At 34.6% G+C, this 19,246-nt stretch overlaps 10 non-coding genes across 10 annotated transcripts; all 10 read left to right on the top strand.

Annotated features, from left to right (window-relative positions):
• The first annotated feature begins 1,099 nt into the window (after positions 1 to 1,099).
• TRNAT-CGU (transfer RNA threonine (anticodon CGU)) lies at positions 1,100 to 1,172 on the top strand. Its single transcript has one exon. It is a non-coding gene; the product is annotated as a tRNA-Thr (tRNA).
• Positions 1,173 to 4,157: 2,985 nt separating this feature from the next.
• Positions 4,158 to 4,230, top strand: TRNAT-CGU (transfer RNA threonine (anticodon CGU)). Its single transcript has one exon. It is a non-coding gene; the product is annotated as a tRNA-Thr (tRNA).
• Positions 4,231 to 4,664: 434 nt separating this feature from the next.
• On the top strand, positions 4,665 to 4,738 carry TRNAT-AGU (transfer RNA threonine (anticodon AGU)). The gene has a single exon. It is a non-coding gene; the product is annotated as a tRNA-Thr (tRNA).
• Positions 4,739 to 7,215: 2,477 nt separating this feature from the next.
• Positions 7,216 to 7,288, top strand: TRNAT-CGU (transfer RNA threonine (anticodon CGU)). The gene has a single exon. It is a non-coding gene; the product is annotated as a tRNA-Thr (tRNA).
• A 946-nt stretch (positions 7,289 to 8,234) lies between these two features.
• TRNAT-CGU (transfer RNA threonine (anticodon CGU)) lies at positions 8,235 to 8,307 on the top strand. Its single transcript has one exon. It is a non-coding gene; the product is annotated as a tRNA-Thr (tRNA).
• Positions 8,308 to 10,271: 1,964 nt separating this feature from the next.
• On the top strand, positions 10,272 to 10,344 carry TRNAT-CGU (transfer RNA threonine (anticodon CGU)). Its single transcript has one exon. It is a non-coding gene; the product is annotated as a tRNA-Thr (tRNA).
• A 946-nt stretch (positions 10,345 to 11,290) lies between these two features.
• On the top strand, positions 11,291 to 11,363 carry TRNAT-CGU (transfer RNA threonine (anticodon CGU)). Its single transcript has one exon. It is a non-coding gene; the product is annotated as a tRNA-Thr (tRNA).
• A 945-nt stretch (positions 11,364 to 12,308) lies between these two features.
• On the top strand, positions 12,309 to 12,381 carry TRNAT-CGU (transfer RNA threonine (anticodon CGU)). The gene has a single exon. It is a non-coding gene; the product is annotated as a tRNA-Thr (tRNA).
• Positions 12,382 to 18,091: 5,710 nt separating this feature from the next.
• On the top strand, positions 18,092 to 18,165 carry TRNAT-AGU (transfer RNA threonine (anticodon AGU)). Its single transcript has one exon. It is a non-coding gene; the product is annotated as a tRNA-Thr (tRNA).
• A 946-nt stretch (positions 18,166 to 19,111) lies between these two features.
• Positions 19,112 to 19,185, top strand: TRNAT-AGU (transfer RNA threonine (anticodon AGU)). Its single transcript has one exon. It is a non-coding gene; the product is annotated as a tRNA-Thr (tRNA).
• The last annotated feature ends 61 nt before the right edge of the window (positions 19,186 to 19,246 follow it).

Raw genomic sequence — 19,246 nt, 5'->3', positions numbered from 1 at the left:
GAATACATATTAAGACACTTTAACACAGGCACAGAATTTGATCACCAATACTAAATTAATGATCCCTTCTGTATCACTAAAATACCTGCTGTGGCTAAGTGGTTAAAGCGCCTGTCTCATAAACAGGAAATCCTGAGTTCAAATCTCAGCAGCACCTTATTATTGGTCCTTACATGTAAAAATAATTTTCAGCACACAAATGTTTAATACATTTTAAAAAGAAAAGTGTTGTTCTGTGAACATTAGATCATCTTAAATTGAAAAACAAAAAAAACGTGGTATTGTGAAGATTTTCAAAGTAATGCTTTGAATGAAAAAGGGAAAAAAGAGTGACAAAGAGCAAAATAGAGATAACAAATCATTCTAGAGTTGAATTCAAGTAATGCATTCTTAAAGAAGGCATAATTAAAACATTTATGAACAGGATAAGCAATATATCAATGAGGTGTTTATGAATAGGATCAGTATCCTCGTCTAAACTATTTGCGTAGTGCATTTTCTGAACTGAGAAATGATTATGAAAGTGAAAAACTCAGGTTTCTCTTGAACACCATATGGCAAACTGTTCCTTAAAGCATTTTCAAGAGGGTGCTGTGGCTTAGCTGGTTAAAGCGCCTGTCCAGTAAACAGGAGATCCTGAGTTCAAATCTCAGCAGTGCCTTGCTTTCCTCATTCTTAAATAAAAAATTATTTTCATTAAGTCGTCCTGCGATTCAATTCAATTAGAAAAGTCTGATTTATCGTTCGGTTGAACAGATCATCTTAAACCTAATAAAAACTGAAAGTGTTTTCAATATTATATTAACAATACTGTGATTGCAAAATCAAAAAGGTATTTCAATGAGCAAGAGGCAGATTAAATATAACCCTAGATTTGAGCAATATTGATGAATATATGTAAAACACTTATTTATAAACTATTCAAAATATGGGATTGAGTTTAAAATGTGTTCTTTTTTAATACAACATAGCTATTCTTGTTTACATATTAGGAATCCTTGCGTGTTTAACATTAGAATACATATTAAGACACGTTAACACAGGCACAGAATTTGATCACCAATACTAAATTAATGATCCCTTCGGTATCACTAAAGTAGGTGCTGTGGCTAAGTGGTTAAAGCGCCTGTCTCGTAAACAGGAAATCCTGAGTTCAAATCTCAGCAGCACCTTATTATTGGTCCTTACATGTAAAAATAATTTTCATCACGCAAATGTTTAATACATTTTAAAAAGAAAAGTGTTGTTCTGTGAACATTAGAATGGGTCATCTTAAATTGAAAAACGAAAAAAACGTGGTATTGTGAAGATTTTCAAAGCAATGCTTTGAATGAAAAAGGGAAAAAAGAGTGACAAAGAGCAAAATAGAGATAAAAAATCATTCTAGAGTTGAATTCAAGTAATGCATTCTTAAAGAAGGCATGATTAAAACATTTATGAACAGGATAAGCAATATATCAATGAGGTGTTTATGAATAGGATCAGTATCCTCGTCTAAAGTAGTTGAGTAGAGCGTTTTCTGAACTTAGAAATGATTATGAAAGTGAAAAACTCAGGATTCTCTTGAACACCATACGGCAAACTGTTCCTTAAAGCATTTTCAAGAGGGTGCTGTGGCTTAGCTGTTTAAAGCGCCTGTCTAGTAAACAGGAGATCCTGAGCTCAAATCTCTGCAGTGCCTTGCTTTCCTCATTCTTAAATAAAAAATTATTTTCATTAAGTCGTCCTGCGATTCAATTAAATTAGAAAAGTCTGATTTATCTTTCGGTTGAACGGATCATCTTAAACCTAATAAAAACTGAAAGTGTTTTCAATATTATAGTAACGATACTGTGATTGCAAAATCAAAAAGGTATTTCAATGAGCAAGAGGCAGATGAAATATGACCCTAGATTTGAGCAATATTGATGAATATATGTAAAACACTTATTTGTAAACTATTCAAAATATGGGATTGAGTTTAAAATGTGATATTTTTTAATACAACATAGCTATTCTTGTTTACAGATTAGGAATCCTTCCTTGTTTAACATTAGAATACATATTAAGACACTTTAACACAGGCACAGAATTTGATCGCCAATACTAAATTAATGATCCCTTCTGTATCACTAAATTAGGTGCTGTGGCTAAGTGGTTAAAGCGCCTGTCTCGTAAACAGGAAATCCTGAGTTCAAAGCTCAAAAGCACCTTAATATTGGTCCTTACATGTAAAAATAATTTTCATCACGCAAATGTTTAATACATTATAAAAAGAAAAGTGTTGTTCTGTGAACATTAGAATGGGTCAACTTAAATTGAAAAACAAAAAAATGTGGTATTGTGAAGATTTTCAAAGCAATGCTTTGAATGAAAAAGGGAAAAAAGAGTGACAGAGAGCAAAATAGAGATAAAAAATCATTCTAGAGTTGAATTCAAGTAATGCATTCTTAAAGAAGGCATAATTAAAACATTTATGAACAGGATAAGCAATATATCAATGAGGTGTTTATGAATCGGATCAGTATCCTCGTCTAAAGTAGTTGAGTAGAGCATTTTCTGAACTTAGAAATGATGAGGAAAGTGAAAAACTCAGGATTCTCTTGAACACCATATGGCAAACTGTTCCTTAAAGTATTTTCAAGAGGGTGCTGTGGCTTAGCTGGTTAAAGCACCTGTCTAGTAAACAAGAGATACTGAGTTCAAATCTCAGCAGTGCCTTGCTTTCCTCATTCTTCAATAAAAAATTATTTTCATTAAGTCGTCCTTTGATTCAATTAAATTAGAAAAGTCTGATTTATCTTTCGGTTGAACAGATCATCTTAAACCAAATAAAAACTGAAAGTGTTTTCAATATTATAGTAACAATACTGTGATTGCAAAATCAAAAAGGTATTTCAATGAGCAAGAGGCAGATGAAATATAACCCTAGATTTGAGCAATATTGATGAAGATATGTAAAACAATTATTTATAAACTATTCAAAATATGGGATTGAGTTTAAAATGTGTTCTTTTGTAATGCAACATAGCGCTTCTTGTTTACAGATTAGGAATCCTTGCTTGTTTAACATTGGAATACATATTAAGACACTTTAACGCAGGCATAGAATTTGATCACCAATACTAAATTAATGATCCCTTCTGTATCACTAAAGTAGGTGCTGGGGCTAAGAGGTTAAAGCACCTGTCTCGTAAACAGGAAATCCTGAGTTCAAATGTCAGCAGCACCTTATTATTGGTCCTCACATGTAAAAATAATTTTTATCACGCAAATGTTTAATACATTTTAAAAAGAAAAGTGTTGTTCTGTGAACATTAGAATGGGTCATCTTAAATTGAAAAACAAAAAAAGTGGTATTGTGAAGATTTTCAAAGTAATGCTTTGAATGAAAAAGGGAAAAAAGAGTGACAAAGAGCAAAATAGAGATAAAAAATCATTCTAGAGTTGAATTCAAGTAATTCATTCTTAAAGAAGGCATGATTAAAACATTTATGAACAAGATAAGCAATATATCAATGAGGTGTTTATGAATAGGATCAGTATCCTCGTCTAAAGTAGTTGAGTAGAGCGTTTTCTGAACTGAGAAATGATTATGAAAGTGAAAAACTCAGGATTCTCTTGAACACCATATGGCAAACTGTTCCTTAAAGCATTTTCAAGAGAGTGCTGTGGCTTAGCTGGTTAAAGCGCCTGTCTAGTAAACAGGAGATCCTGAGTTTAAATCTCAGCAGTGCCTTGCTTTCCTCATTCTTAAATAAAAAACTATATTCATTAAGTCGTCCTGCGATTCAATTCAATTAGAAAAGTCTGATTTATCTTTCGGTTGAACAGATCATCTTAAACCTAATACAAACTGAAAGTGTTTTCAATATTATAGTAACAATACTGTGATTGCAAAAATCAAAAAGGTATTTCAATGAGCAAGAGGCAGATGAAATATGACCCTAGATTTGAGCAATATTGATGAATATATGTAAAAAACTTATTTATAAACTATTCAAAATATGGTATTGAGTTTAAAATGTGTTCTTTTTTAATACAACATAGCTATTCTTGTTTACAGATTAGGAATCCTTGCTTGTTTAACATTAGAATACATATTAAGACACTTTAACACAGGCACAGAAGTTGATCACCAATACTAAATTAATGATCCCTTCTGTGTCACTAAAGTAGGTGCTGTGGCTAAGTGGTTAAAGCGCCTGTCTCGTAAACAGGAAATCCTGAGTTCAAATCTCAGCAGCACTTTATTTTTGGTCCTTACATGTAAAAATAATTTTCATCACGCAAATGTTTAATACATTTTAAAAAGAAAAGTGTTGTTCTGTGAACATTAGAATGGGTCATCTTAAATTGAAAAACTAACAAACGTGGTATTGTGAAGATTTTCAAAGTAATGCTTTGAATGAAAAAGGGAAAAAAGAGTGACAAAGAGCAAAATAGAGATGAAAAATCATTCTAGAGTTGAACTCAAGTAATGCATTCTTAAAGAAGGCATAATTAAAACATTTATGAACAGGATAAGCAATATATCAATGAGGTGTTTATGAATAGGATCAGTATCCTCGTCTAAACTATTTGAGTAGTGCATTTTCTGAACTGAGAAATGATTATGAAAGTGAAAAACTCAGGATTCTCTTGAACACCATATGGCAAACTGTTCCTTACAGCATTTTCAAGAGGGTGCTGTGGCTTAGCTGGTTAAAGCGCCTGTCTAGTAAACAGGAGATCCTGAGTTCAAATCTCAGCAGTGCCTTGCTTTCCTTATTCTTAAATAAAAAACTATTTTCATTAAGTTGTCCTGCGATTCAATTCAATTAGAAAAGTCTGATTTATCTTTCGGTTGAACAGATCATCTTAAACCTAATAAAAACTGAAAGTGTTTTCAATATTATAGTAACAATACTGTGATTGCAAAAATCAGAAAGGTATTTCAATGAGCAAGAGGCAGATGAAATATAACCCTAGATTTGAGCAATATTGATGAATATATGTAAAACACTTATTTATGAACTATTCAAAATATGGGATTGAGTTTAAAATGTGTTCTTTTGTAATACAACATAGCTATTCTTGTTTACAGATTAGGAATCCTTGCTTGTTTAACATTAGAATACATATTAAGACACTTTAACACAGGCACAGAATTTGATCACCAATACTAAATTAATGATCCCTTCTGTATCACTAAAATAGCTGCTGTGGCTAAGTGGTTAAAGCACCTGTCTCATAAACAGGAAATCCTGAGTTCAAATCTCAGCAGCACCTTATTATTGGTCCTTACATGTAAAAATAATTTTCAGCACACAAATGTTTAATACATTTTAAAAAGAAAAGTGTTGTTCTGTGAACATTAGAATGGGTCATCTTAAATTGAAAAACAAAAAAACGTGGTATTGTGAAGATTTTCAAAGTAATGCTTTGAATGAAAAAGGGAAAAAAGAGTGACAAAGAGCAAAATAGAGATAAAAAATCATTCTAGAGTTGAATTCAAGTAATGCATTCTTAAAGAAGGCATAATTAAAACATTTATGAACAGGATAAGCAATATATCAATGAGATGTTTATGAATAGGATCAGTATCCTCGTCTAAACTATTTGCGTAGTGCGTTTTCTGAACTGAGAAATGATTATGAAAGTGAAAAACTCAGGATTCTCTTGAACACCATATGGCAAACTGTTCCTTAAAGCATTTTCAAGAGGGTGCTGTGGCTTAGCTGGTTAAAGCGCCTGTCTAGTAAACAGGAGATCCCTAGTTCAAATCTCAGCAGTGCCTTGCTTTCCTTATTCTTAAATAAAAAACTATTTTCATTAAGTCGTCCTGCGATTCAATTAAATTAGAAAAGTCTGATTTATCTTTCGGTTGAACAGATCATCTTAAACCTAATAAAAACTGAAAGTGTTTTCAATATTATGGTAACGATACTGTGATTGCAAAATCAAAAAGGTATTTCAATGAGCAAGAGGCAGATGAAATATGACCCTAGATTTCAGCAATATTGATGAATATATGTAAAACACTTATTTGTAAACTATTCAAAATATGGGATTGAGTTTAAAATGTGTTCTTTTTTAATACAACATAGCTATTCTTGTTTACAGATTAGGAATCCTTGCTTGTTTACCATTAGAATACATATTAAGACACTTTAACACAGGCACAGAATTTGATCACCAATACTAAATTAATGATCCCTTCTGTATCACTAAAGTAGGTGCTGTGGCTAAGTCGTTAAAGCGCCTCTCTCGTAAACAGGAAATCCTGAGTTCAAATCTCAGCAGCACCTTATTATTGGTCCTTACATGTAAAAATAATTTTCATCACGCAAATGTTTAATACATTTTAAAAAGAAAAGTGTTGTTCTGTGAACATTAGAATGGGTCATCTTAAATTGAAAAACTAAAAAACGTGGTATTGTGAAGATTTTCAAAGTAATGCTTTGAATGAAAAAGGGAAAAAAGAGTGACAAAGAGCAAAATAGAGATAAAAAATCATTCTAGAGTTGAATTCAAGTAATGCATTCTTAAAGAAGGCATAATTAAAACATTTATGAACAGGATAAGCAATATATCAATGAGGTGTTTATCAATAGGATCAGTATCCTCGTCTAAACTATTTGAGTAGTGCGTTTTCGGAACTGAGAAATGATTATGAAAGTGAAAAACTCAGGTTTCTCTCGAACACCATATGGCGAACTGTTCTTTAAAGCATGTTCAAGAGGGTGCTGTGGCTTAGCTGGTTAAAGCACCTGTCCAGTAAACAGGAGATCCTGAGTTCAAATCTCAGCAGTGCCTTGCTTTCCTCATTCCTAAATAAAAAATTATTTTCATTAAGTCGTCCTGCAATTCAATTAAATTAGAAAAGTCTGATTTATCTTTCGGTTGAACAGATCATCTTAAACTTAATAAAAACTGAAAGTGTTTTCAATATTATATTAACAATACTGTGATTGCAAAATCAAAAAGGTATTTCAATGAGCAAGAGGCAGATGAAATATAACCCTAGATTTGAGCAATATTGATGAATATATGTAAAACACTTATTTATAAACTATTCAAAATATGGGATTGACTTTAAAATGTGTTCTTTTTTAATACAACATAGCTATTCTTGTTTACATATTAGGAATCCTTGCGTGTTTAACATTAGAATACATATTAAGACATGTTAACACAGGCACAGAATTTGATCACCAATACTAAATTAATGATCCCTTCAGTATCACTAAAGTAGGTGCTGTGGCTAAGTGGTTAAAGCGCCTGTCTCGTAAACAGGAAATCCTGAGTTCAAATCTCAGCAGCACCTTATTATTGGTCCTTACATGTAAAAATAATTTTCATCACGCAAATGTTTACTACATTTTAAAAAGAAAAGTGTTGTTCTGTGAACATTAGAATGGGTCATCTTAAATTGAAAAACAAAAAAACGTGGTATTGTGAAGATTTTCAAAGCAATGCTTTGAATGAAAAAGGGAAAAAAGAGTGACAAAGAGCAAAATAGAGATAAAAAATCATTCTAGAGTTGAATTCAAGTAATGCATTCTTAAAGAAGGCATGATTAAAACATTTATGAACAGGATAAGCAATATAGCAATGAGGTGTTTATGAATAGGATCAGTATCCTCGTCTAAAGTAGTTGAGTAGAGCGTTTTCTGAACTGAGAAATGATTATGAAAGTGAAAAACTCAGGTTTCTCTTGAACACCATATGGCAAACTGGTCGTTAAAGCATGTTCAAGAGGGTGCTGTGGCTTAGCTGGTTAAAGCGCCTGTCCAGTAAACAGGAGATCCTGAGTTCAAATCTCAGCAGTGCCTTGCTTTCCTCATTCTTAAATAAAAAATTATTTTCATTAAGTCGTCCTGCGATTTAATTAAATTAGAAAAGTCTGATTTATCTTTCGATTGAACAGATCATCTTAAACCTAATAAAAACTGAAAGTGTTTTCAATATTATATTAACAATACTGTGATTGCAAAATCAAAAAGGTATTTCAATGAGCAAGAGGCAGATGAAATATAACCCTAGATTTGAGCAATATTGATGAATATATGTAAAACACTTATTTATAAACTATTCAAAATATGGGATTGACTTTAAAATGTGTTCTTTTTTAATACAACATAGCTATTCTTGTTTACAGATTAGGAATCCTTGCTTGTTTAACATTAGAATACATATTAAGACACTTTAACACAGGCACAGAAGTTGATCACCAATACTAAATTAATGATCCCTTCTGTAGCACTAAAGTAGGTGCTGTGGCTAAGTGGTTAAAGCGCCTGTCTCGTAAACAGGAAATCCTGAGTTCAAATCTCAGCAGCACCTTATTATTGGTCCTTACATGTAAAAATATTTTTCATCACGCAAATGTTTAATACATTTTAAAAAGAAAAGTGTTGTTCTGTGAACATTAGAATGGGTCATCTTAAATTGAAAAACAAAAAAACGTGGTATTGTGAAGATTTTCAAAGTAATGCTTTGAATGAAAAAGGGAAAAAAGAGTGACAAAGAGCAAAATAGAGATAAAAAATCATTCTAGAGTTGAATTCAAGTAATGCATTCTTAAAGAAGGCATAATTAAAACATTTATGAACAGGATAAGCAATATATCAAGAGGTGTTTATGAATAGGATCAGTATCCTCGTCTAAAGTAGTTGAGTAGAGCGTTTTCTGAACTTAGAAATGATTATGAAAGTGAAAAACTCAGGATTCTCTTGAACACCATATGGCAAACTGTTCCTTAAAGTATTTTCAAGAGGGTGCTGTGGCTTAGCTGGTTAAAGCACCTGTCTAGTAAACAAGAGATACTGAGTTCAAATTTCAGCAGTGCCTTGCTTTCCTCATTCTTCAATAAAAAATTATTTTCATTAAGTCGTCCTTTGATTCAATTAAATTAGAAAAGTCTGATTTATCTTTCGGTTGAACAGATCATCTTAAACCAAATAAAAACTGAAAGTGTTTTCAATATTATAGTAACAATACTGTGATTGCAAAATCAAAAAGGTATTTCAATGAGCAAGAGGCAGATGAAATATAACCCTAGATTTGAGCAATATTGATGAATATATGTAAAACACTTATTTATAAACTATTCAAAATATGGGATTGAGTTTAAAATGTGTTCTTTTTTAATACAACATAGCTATTCTTGTTTACAGATTAGGAATCCTTGCTTGTTTAACATTAGAATACATATTAAGACACTTTAACACAGGCACAGAAGTTGATCACCAATACTAAATTAATGATCCCTTCTGTATCACTAAAGTAGGTGCTGTGGCTAAGTGGTTAAATCGCCTCTCTCGTAAACCAGAAATCTTGAGTTCAAATCTCAGCAGCACCTTATTATTGGTCCTTACATGTAAAAATAATTTTCATCACGCAAATGTTTAATACATTTTAAAAAGAAAAGTGTTGTTCTGTGAACATTAGAATGGGTCATCTTAAATTGAAAAACTAAAAAACGTGGTATTGTGAAGATTTTCAAAGTAATGCTTTGAATGAAAAAGGGAAAAAAGACTGACAAAGAGCAAAATAGAGATAAAAAATCCTTCTAGAGTTGAATTCAAGTAATGCATTCTTAAAGAAGGCATAATTAAAACATTTATGAACAGGATAAGCAATATATCAATGAGGTGTTTATCAATAGGATCAGTATCCTCGTCTAAACTATTTGAGTAGTGCGTTTTTGGAACTGAGAAATGATTATGAAAGTGAAAAACTCAGGTTTCTCTTGAACACCATATGGCAAACTGTTCGTTAAAGCATGTTCAAGAGGGTGCTGTGGCTTAGCTGGTTAAAGCGCCTGTCCAGTAAACAGGACATCCTGAGTTCAAATCTCAGCAGTGCCTTGCTTTCCTCATTTTTAAATAAAAAATTATTTTCATTAAGTCGTCCTGCGATTCTATTAAATTAGAAAAGTCTGATTTATCTTTCGGTTGAACAGATCATCTTAAACCTAATAAAAACTGAAAGTGTTTTCAATATTATATTAACAATACTGTGATTGCAAAATCAAAAAGGTATTTCAATGAGCAAGAGGCAGATTAAATATAACCCTAGATTTGAGCAATATTGATGAATATATGTAAAACACTTATTTATAAACTATTCAAAATATGGGATTGAGTTTAAAATGTGTTCTTTTTTAATACAACATAGCTATTCTTGTTTACATATTAGGAATCCTTGCGTGTTTAACATTAGAATACATATTAAGACACGTTAACACAGGCACAGAATTTGATCACCAATACTAAATTAATGATCCCTTCGGTATCACTAAAGTAGGTGCTTTGGCTAAGTGGTTAAAGCGCCTGTCTCGTAAACAGGAAATCCTGAGTTCAAATCTCAGCAGCACCTTATTATTGGTCCTTACATGTAAAAATAATTTTCATCACGCAAATGTTTAATACATTTTAAAAAGAAAAGTGTTGTTCTGTGAACATTAGAATGGGTCATCTTAAATTGAAAAACAAAAAAACGTGGTATTGTGAAGATTTTCAAAGCAATGCTTTGAATGAAAAAGGGAAAAAAGAGTGACAAAGAGCAAAATAGAGATAAAAAATCATTCTAGATTTGAATTCAAGTAATGCATTCTTAAAGAAAGCATGATTAAAACATTTATGAACAGGATAAGCAATATATCAATGAGGTGTTTATGAATAGGATCAGTATCCTCGTCTAAAGTAGTTGAGTAGAGCGTTTTCTGAACTTAGAAATGATTATGAAAGTGAAAAACTCAGGATTCTCTTGAACACCATACGGCAAACTGTTCCTTAAAGCATTTTCAAGAGGGTGCTGTGGCTTAGCTGTTTAAAGCGCTTGTCTAGTAAACAGGAGATCCTGAGCTCAAATCTCTGCAGTGCCTTGCTTTCCTCATTCTTAAATTAAAAATTATTTTCATTAAGTCGTCCTGCGATTCAATTAAATTAGAAAAGTCTGATTTATCTTTCGGTTGAACGGATCATCTTAAACCTAATAAAAACTGAAAGTGTTTTCGATATTATAGTAACGATACTGTGATTGCAAAATCAAAAAGGTATTTCAATGAGCAAGAGGCAGATGAAATATGACCCTAGATTTGAGCAATATTGATGAATATATGTAAAACACTTATTTATAAACTATTCAAAATATGGGATTGAGTTTAAAATGTGTTCTTTTTTAATACAACATAGCTATTCTTGTTTACAGATTAGGAATCCTTGCTTGTTTAACATTAGAATACATATTAAGACACTTTAACACAGGCACAGAAGTTGATCACCTATACTAAATTAATGATCCCTTCTGTATCACTAAAGTAGGTGCTGTGGCTAAGTGGTTAAAGCGCCTCTCTCGTAAACAGGAAATCCTGAGTTCAAATCTCAGCAGCACCTTATTATTGGTCCTTACATGTAAAAATAATTTTCATCACGCAAATGTTTAATACATTTTAAAAAGAAAAGTGTTGTTCTGTGAACATTAGAATGGGTCATCTTAAATTGAAAAACTAAAAAACGTGGTATTGTGAAGATTTTCAAAGTAATGCTTTGAATGAAAAAGGGAAAAAAGAGTGACAAAGAGCAAAATAGAGATAAAAAATCATTCTAGAGTTGAATTCAAGTAATGCATTCTTAAAGAAGGCATAATTAAAACATTTATGAACAGGATAAGCAATATATCAATGAGGTGTTTATCAATAGGATCAGTATCCTCGTCTAAACTATTTGAGTAGTGCGTTTTCGGAACTGAGAAATGATTATGAAAGTGAAAAACTCAGGTTTCTCTTGAACACCATATGGCAAACTGTTCGTTAAAGCGTGTTCAAGAGGGTGCTGTGGCTTAGCTGGTTAAAGCGCCTGTCCAGTAAACAGGAGATCCTGAGTTCAAATCTCAGCAGTGCCTTGCTTTCCTCATTCTTAAATAAAAAATTATTTTCATTAAGTCGTCCTGCGATTCAATTAAATTAGAAAAGTCTGATTTATCTTTCGGTTGAACAGATCATCTTAAACCCAATAACAACTGAAAGTGTTTTCAATATTATATTAACAATACTGTGATTGCAAAATCAAAAAGGTATTTCAATGAGCAAGAGGCAGATGAAATATAACCCTAGATTTGAGCAATATTGATGAATATATGTAAAACACTTATTTATAAACTATTCAAAATATGGGATTGAGTTAAAATGTGTTCTTTTTTAATACAACATAGCTATTCTTGTTTACAGATTAGGAATCCTTGCATGTTTAACATTAGAATACATATTAAGACACTTTAACACAGGCACAGAAGTTGATCACCAATACTAAATTAATGATCCCTTCTGTATCACTAAAGTAGGTGCTGTGGCTAAGTGGTTAAAGCGCCTGTCTCGTAAACAGGAAATCCTGAGTTCAAATCTCAGCAGCACTTTATTATTGGTCCTTACATGTAAAAATAATTTTCATCACGCAAATGTTTAATACATTTTAAAAAGAAAAGTGTTGTTCTGTGAACATTAGAATGGGTCATCTTAAATTGAAAAACTAACAAACGTGGTATTGTGAAGATTTTCAAAGTAATGCTTTGAATGAAAAAGGGAAAAAAGAGTGACAAAGAGCAAAATAGAGATGAAAAATCATTCTAGAGTTGAAATCAAGTAATGCATTCTTAAAGAAGGCATAATTAAAACATTTATGAACAGGATAAGCAATATATCAATGAGGTGTTTATGAATAGGATCAGTATCCTCGTCTAAACTATTTGAGTAGTGCATTTTCTGAACTGAGAAATGATTATGAAAGTGAAAAACTCAGGATTCTCTTGAACACCATATGGCAAACTGTTCCTTAAAGCATTTTCAAGAGGGTGCTGTGGCTTAGCTGGTTAAAGCGCCTGTCTAGTAAACTGGAGATCCTGAGTTCAAATCTCAGCAGTGCCGTGCTTTCCTTATTCTTAAATAAAAAACTATTTTCATTAAGTCGTCCTGCGATTCAATTCAATTAGAAAAGTCTGATTTATCTTTCGGTTGAACAGATCATCTTAAACCTAATAAAAACTGAAAGTGTTTTCAATATTATAGTAACAATACTGTGATTGCAAAAATCAGAAAGGTATTTCAATGAGCAAGAGGCAGATGAAATATAACCCTAGATTTGAGCAATATTGATGAATATATGTAAAACACTTATTTATGAACTATTCAAAATATGGGATTGAGTTTAAAATGTGTTCTTTTGTAATACAACATAGCTATTCTTATTTACAGATTAGGAATCCTTGCTTGTTTAACATTAGAACACATATTAAGACACTTTAACACAGGCACAGAATTTGATCACCAATACTAAATTAATGATCCCTTCTGTATCACTAAAATAGCTGCTGTGGCTAAGTGGTTAAAGCGCCTGTCTCATAAACAGGAAATCCTGAGTTCAAATCTCAGCAGCACCTTATTATTGGTCCTTACATGTAAAAATAATTTTCAGCACACAAATGTTTAATACATTTTAAAAAGAAAAGTGTTGTTCTGTGAACATTAGAATGGGTCATCTTAAATAGAAAAACAAAAAAACGTGGTATTGTGAAGATTTTCAAAGTAATGCTTTGAATGAAAAAGGGAAAAAAGAGTGACAAAGAGCAAAATAGAGATAAAAAATCATTCTAGATTTGAATTCAAGTAATGCATTCTTAAAGAAAGCATGATTAAAACATTTATGAACAGGATAAGCAATATATCAATGAGGTGTTTATGAATAGGATCAGTATCCTCGTCTAAAGTAGTTGAGTAGAGCGTTTTCTGAACTTAGAAATGATTATGAAAGTGAAAAACTCAGGATTCTCTTGAACACCATTCGGCAAACTGTTCCTTAAAGCATTTTCAAGAGGGTGCTGTGGCTTAGCTGTTTAAAGCGCCTGTCTAGTAAACAGGAGATCCTGAGCTCAAATCTCTGCAGTGCCTTGCTTTCCTCATTCTTTTTTTTTTTTTTTTTTTTTTTTTTAAAAACCTTTATTTGTGCATCGTAAAAGTACAAATACGGGCCTACAACCATCCGGCCGGCCACAATACGGTTAAGCACTGAGTCAAACATTACATCCCTTGTGCATCAATGGTCAAGCGTGCAACGATTCAGGAGGTATACACTGGAGAAATCCTTGACATCAGGGGAAGGAGAAGTGAAGGTTAATTTTAAGGTTTTTAAAATGATTTTTGCGAGAAAAAAGTCAGTAGAGGATAGAACCAAGGAGATTCGAGTCCGCGAGATGGCTTCACCACACGGGAAAGCAGCAGCATCATTAAAACGACCATAGAAAATCTCAGACAGTGAGGCGGTGCAGTTAGATAACAGGATAGTCACATGAGTAAATACGCACCCCTCCAAAGCCGCCCCCACTCAATCCACCCCACACCCGGACCCCGAATCGAAACAAGTATAGCGCAGAAACATAGAAGGAAAGGCCCATAGAACTAAAAAAAAAAACAGTGAATTACCCCCCCACCCTACACCAATGCGGAGGCTACGGCCTGCCCCCCCCCCCCCAGCATAGTGCCTGTCGCCCCATGAACCCGAAATATAGACAAGAGAGAAAGTAGGAATGGAATAAAGAAAATAAGAAAACAAAGAAGAAAGAGAGCGGGGAGGAGCCCTCGTAACCTCGGAGCGCCCGGAACCACCGGCCAGCCACGCCTCCACACACTGAAAACCCACTACACCCAAAAGCGGTCGTGTGAAGATAACGTGTCACAGCAATTTAAATGAAGGCAGACAATTTGCGACGAGTGCGCACAACATATGCAAACAGTTCCAGTCCGAGTCCAGTCCATCCGTGAAACCCTGGTGATAGAACTCAACCTAGCCCTGGCCCGATCGCGGGCTTAAGATTAGACCAGCCCCCACATGAAGGTCCCGCATCACGTGCAGACAAAGACAATATGGCCGCTGGGGAGAAGATGGAGAAGTAGAGTCACAAAATGGCCGCCGATCATTTATTGAGGTCCCCTTGTGCACCATACAAAACCCAGACCTGGCCTGTAAAGTACAGGAGTTCCACATAAAAGAAGCCGTAGTCCACCGTGAACGATTCCTCGAGGACGTCAGGTGTCGCTCAGCTGGATACTCTTGCGGGCGCGGTGGGGCAGGCAACAACAAAGCAGGCAGCGATGAACGGGGAAACAAAGTGTCCGCAATTGAACAGGAGAGCGAGTGATCCTGGGTGCCGGGAAAGCCAGTTGCAGACACCAGTGTAGCACGGTTATACACAGTCGTTGCGTCCCCGCAAGAGGACGGAAGCACCGGCAGACCCATGTCCTGTTGATAACAAACGGGGCGCTCACGACCAGCAGCCGACAGTATGGAGTCGAACCGCTCACTCAGCGTTTGCAAGCCAGCACACAATTGCAGACGAAAGTCCCGCAGGGCAGCCAGAACGGAGCCGCATGTCAGCGGAAGCTGCGCCCCCACATCGGCAGCAATCCGGGACGGCACAGTGGAGCTAGAGTCTGGTAGAGGGAGGGCGAAGCGGGCAGCGGGCGAGACCAGCGCATCACCCCCCAACAGCGAGCAAGCAATCAACGCCATGTTTCACCGCTGAACGGTGCAGTGGCCAGGGGGGGGTCGTTACAAGGAGGCAATTCCCATCAGGTCTGCGCCGCAACAGGTGAAAGCCAACAGTCGCTTCCCCTCCCTCGGGCTCTCTTTGCCGCCGACTAGGCGATAGAAGAAGGGGGTCTGCAGCCTTCCACAGCGCGGTCCACAGAGCGGGCCAGGAGACCCGCCACTCCGGGGCTTACCCTATAGCTCCAGCCCGTCAGGTGCAGGGTGCAGGAGGTGTCCGGGCGTCTTTCCCCCAGCTCATCCGGCGACAGTCCGTGGTGTGAGGCGGGATCGGGACCGCGGGGTTCAGGTTTGCGCCAGCGGGTCCGGTGACTGCGGAGCTTCCAGGGGGCCGGCCGAGGCCACAATAGAGCAGGGGTCCAGTGCGGAGAACAAAGGCACCAAGAACTCCGGCATCCGGGTGGGCTAAGACTCCGGGAAAGCGGCGGCGCGGTCAGCGCGTCGTCGCACACGGTGCACCTCGAAAATCGGCGAGGATAGGAATCAGGATGATAGTCCGAGGCCAAGGGCCGACGGAGCCGGGCGCTCAAGCGTCTGCTCCGGTCGCCATCTTGGCTCCTCCCCCCGCTTTCCTCATTCTTAAATAAAAAATTATTTTCATTAAGTCGTCCTGCGATTCGATTAAATTAGAAAAGTCTGATTTATCTTTCGGTTGAACGGATCATCTTAAACCTAATAAAAACTGAAAGTGTTTTCAATATTATAGTAACGATACTGTGATTGCAAAATCAAAAAGGTATTTCAATGAGCAAGAGGCAGATGAAATATGACCCTAGATTTGAGCAATATTGATGAATATATGTAAAACACTTATTTGTAAACTATTCAAAATATGGGATTGAGTTTAAAATGTGATATTTTTTAATACAACATAGCTATTCTTGTTTACAGATTAGGAATCCTTCCTTGTTTAACATTAGAATACATATTAAGACACTTTAACACAGGCACAGAATTTGATCACCAATACTAAATTAATGATCCCTTCTGTATCACTAAAGTAGGCGCTGTGGCTAAGTGGTTAAAGCGCCTGTCTCGTAAACAGGAAATCCTGAGTTCAAAGCTCAACAGCACCTTAATATTGGTCCTTACATGTAAAAATAATTTTCATCACGCAAATGTTTAATACATTATAAAAAGAAAAGTGTTGTTCTGTGAACATTAGAATGGGTCAACTTAAATTGAAAAACAAAAAAATGTGGTATTGTGAAGATTTTCAAAGCAATGCTTTGAATGAAAAAGGGAAAAAAGAGTGACAGAGAGCAAAATAGAGATAAAAAATCATTCTAGAGTTGAATTCAAGTAATGCATTCTTAAAGAAGGCATAATTAAAACATTTATGAACAGGATAAGCAATATATCAATGAGGTGTTTATGAATAGGATCAGTATCCTCGTCTAAAGTAGTTGAGTAGAGCATTTTCTGAACTTAGAAATGATGAGGAAAGTGAAAAACTCAGGATTCTCTTGAACACCATATGGCAAACTGTTCCTTAAAGTATTTTCAAGAGGGTGCTGTGGCTTAGCTGGTTAAAGCACCTGTCTAGTAAACAAGAGATACTGAGTTCAAATCTCAGCAGTGCCTTGCTTTCCTCATTCTTCAATAAACAATTATTTTCATTAAGTCGTCCTTTGATTCAATTAAATTAGAAAAGTCTGATTTATCTTTCGGTTGAACAGATCATCTTAAACCAAATAAAAACTGAAAGTGTTTTCAATATTATAGTAACAATACTGTGATTGCAAAATCAAAAAGGTATTTCAATGAGCAAGAGGCAGATGAAATATAACCCTAGATTTGAGCAATATTGATGAATATATGTAAAACAATTATTTATAAACTATTCAAAATATGGGATTGAGTTTAAAATGTGTTCTTTTTTAATGCAACATAGCGCTTCTTGTTTACAGATTAGGAATCCTTGCTTGTTTAACATTGGAATACATATTAAGACACTTTAACGCAGGCATAGAATTTGATCACCAATACTAAATTAATGATCCCTTCTGTATCACTAAAGTAGGTGCTGGGGCTAAGAGGTTAAAGCACCTGTCTCGTAAACAGGAAATCCTGAGTTCAAATGTCAGCAGCACCTTATTATTGGTCCTCACATGTAAAAATAATTTTCATCACGCAAATGTTTAATACATTTTAAAAAGAAAAGTGTTGTTCTGTGAACATTAGAATGGGTCATCTTAAATTGAAAAACAAAAAAAGTGGTATTGTGAAGATTTTCAAAGTAATGCTTTGAATGAAAAAGGGAAAAAAGAGTGACAAAGAGCAAAATAGAGATGAAAAATCATTCTAGAGTTGAAATCAAGTAATGCATTCTTAAAGAAGGCATAATTAAAACATTTATGAACAGGATAAGCAATATATCAATGAGGTGTTTATGAATAGGATCAGTATCCTCGTCTAAACTATTTGAGTAGTGCATTTTCTGAACTGAGAAATGATTATGAAAGTGAAAAACTCAGGATTCTCTTGAACACCATATGGCAAACTGTTCCTTAAAGCATTTTCACGAGGGTGCTGTGGCTTAGCTGGTTAAAGCGCCTGTCTAGTAAACAGGAGATCCTGAGTTCAAATCTCAGCAGTGCCTTGCTTTCCTTATTCTTAAATAAAAAACTATTTTCATTAGGTCGTCCTGCGATTCAATTCAATTAGAAAAGTCTGATTTATCTTTCGGTTGAACAGATCATCTTAAACCTAATAAAAACTGAAAGTGTTTTCAATATTATAGTAACAATACTGTGATTGCAAAAATCAGAAAGGTATTTCAATGAGCAAGAGGCAGATGAAATATAACCCTAGATTTGAGCAATATTGATGAATATATGTAAAACACTTATTTATGAACTATTCAAAATATGGGATTGAGTTTAAAATGTGTTCTTTTGTAATACAACATAGCTATTCTTGTTTACAGATTAGGAATCCTTGCTTGTTTAACATTAGAATACATATTAAGACACTTTAACACAGGCACAGAATTTGATCACCAATACTAAATTAATGATCCCTTCTGTATCACTAAAATAGCTGCTGTGGCTAAGTGGTTAAAGCGCCTGTCTCATAAACAGGAAATCCTGAGTTCAAATCTCAGCAGCACCTTATTATTGGTCCTTACATGTAAAAATAATTTTCAGCACACAAATGTTTAATACATTTTAAAAAGAAAAGTGTTGTTCTGTGAACATTAGAATGGGTCATCTTAAATTGAAAAACAAAAAAACGTGGTATTGTGAAGATTTTCAAAGTAATGCTTTGAATGAAAAAGGGAAAAAAGAGTGACAAAGAGCAAAATAGAGATAAAAAATCATTCTAGAGTTGAATTCAAGTAATGCATTCTTAAAGAAGGCATAATTAAAACATTTATGAACAGGATAAGCAATATATCAATGAGGTGTTTATGAATAGGATCAGTATCCTCGTCTAAACTATTTGCGTAGTGCGTTTTCTGAACTGAGAAATGATTATGAAAGTGAAAAACTCAGGATTCTCTTGAACACCATATGGCAAACTGTTCCTTAAAGCATTTTCAAGAGGGTGCTGTGGCTTAGCTGGTTAAAGCGCCTGTCTAGTAAACAGGAGATCCTGAGTTCAAATCTCAGCAGTGCCTTGCTATCCTCATTCTTAAATAAAAAATTATTTTCATTAAGTCGTCCTGCGATTCAATTAAA

Source organism: Triturus cristatus, chromosome 8 (assembly GCF_964204655.1).
Source record: "Triturus cristatus chromosome 8, aTriCri1.1, whole genome shotgun sequence".
Lineage (NCBI taxonomy): Eukaryota > Metazoa > Chordata > Amphibia > Caudata > Salamandridae > Triturus > Triturus cristatus.
Note: the sequence above shows the minus strand (reverse complement) of the source record. Positions and strands in the feature narration are given on the sequence as shown.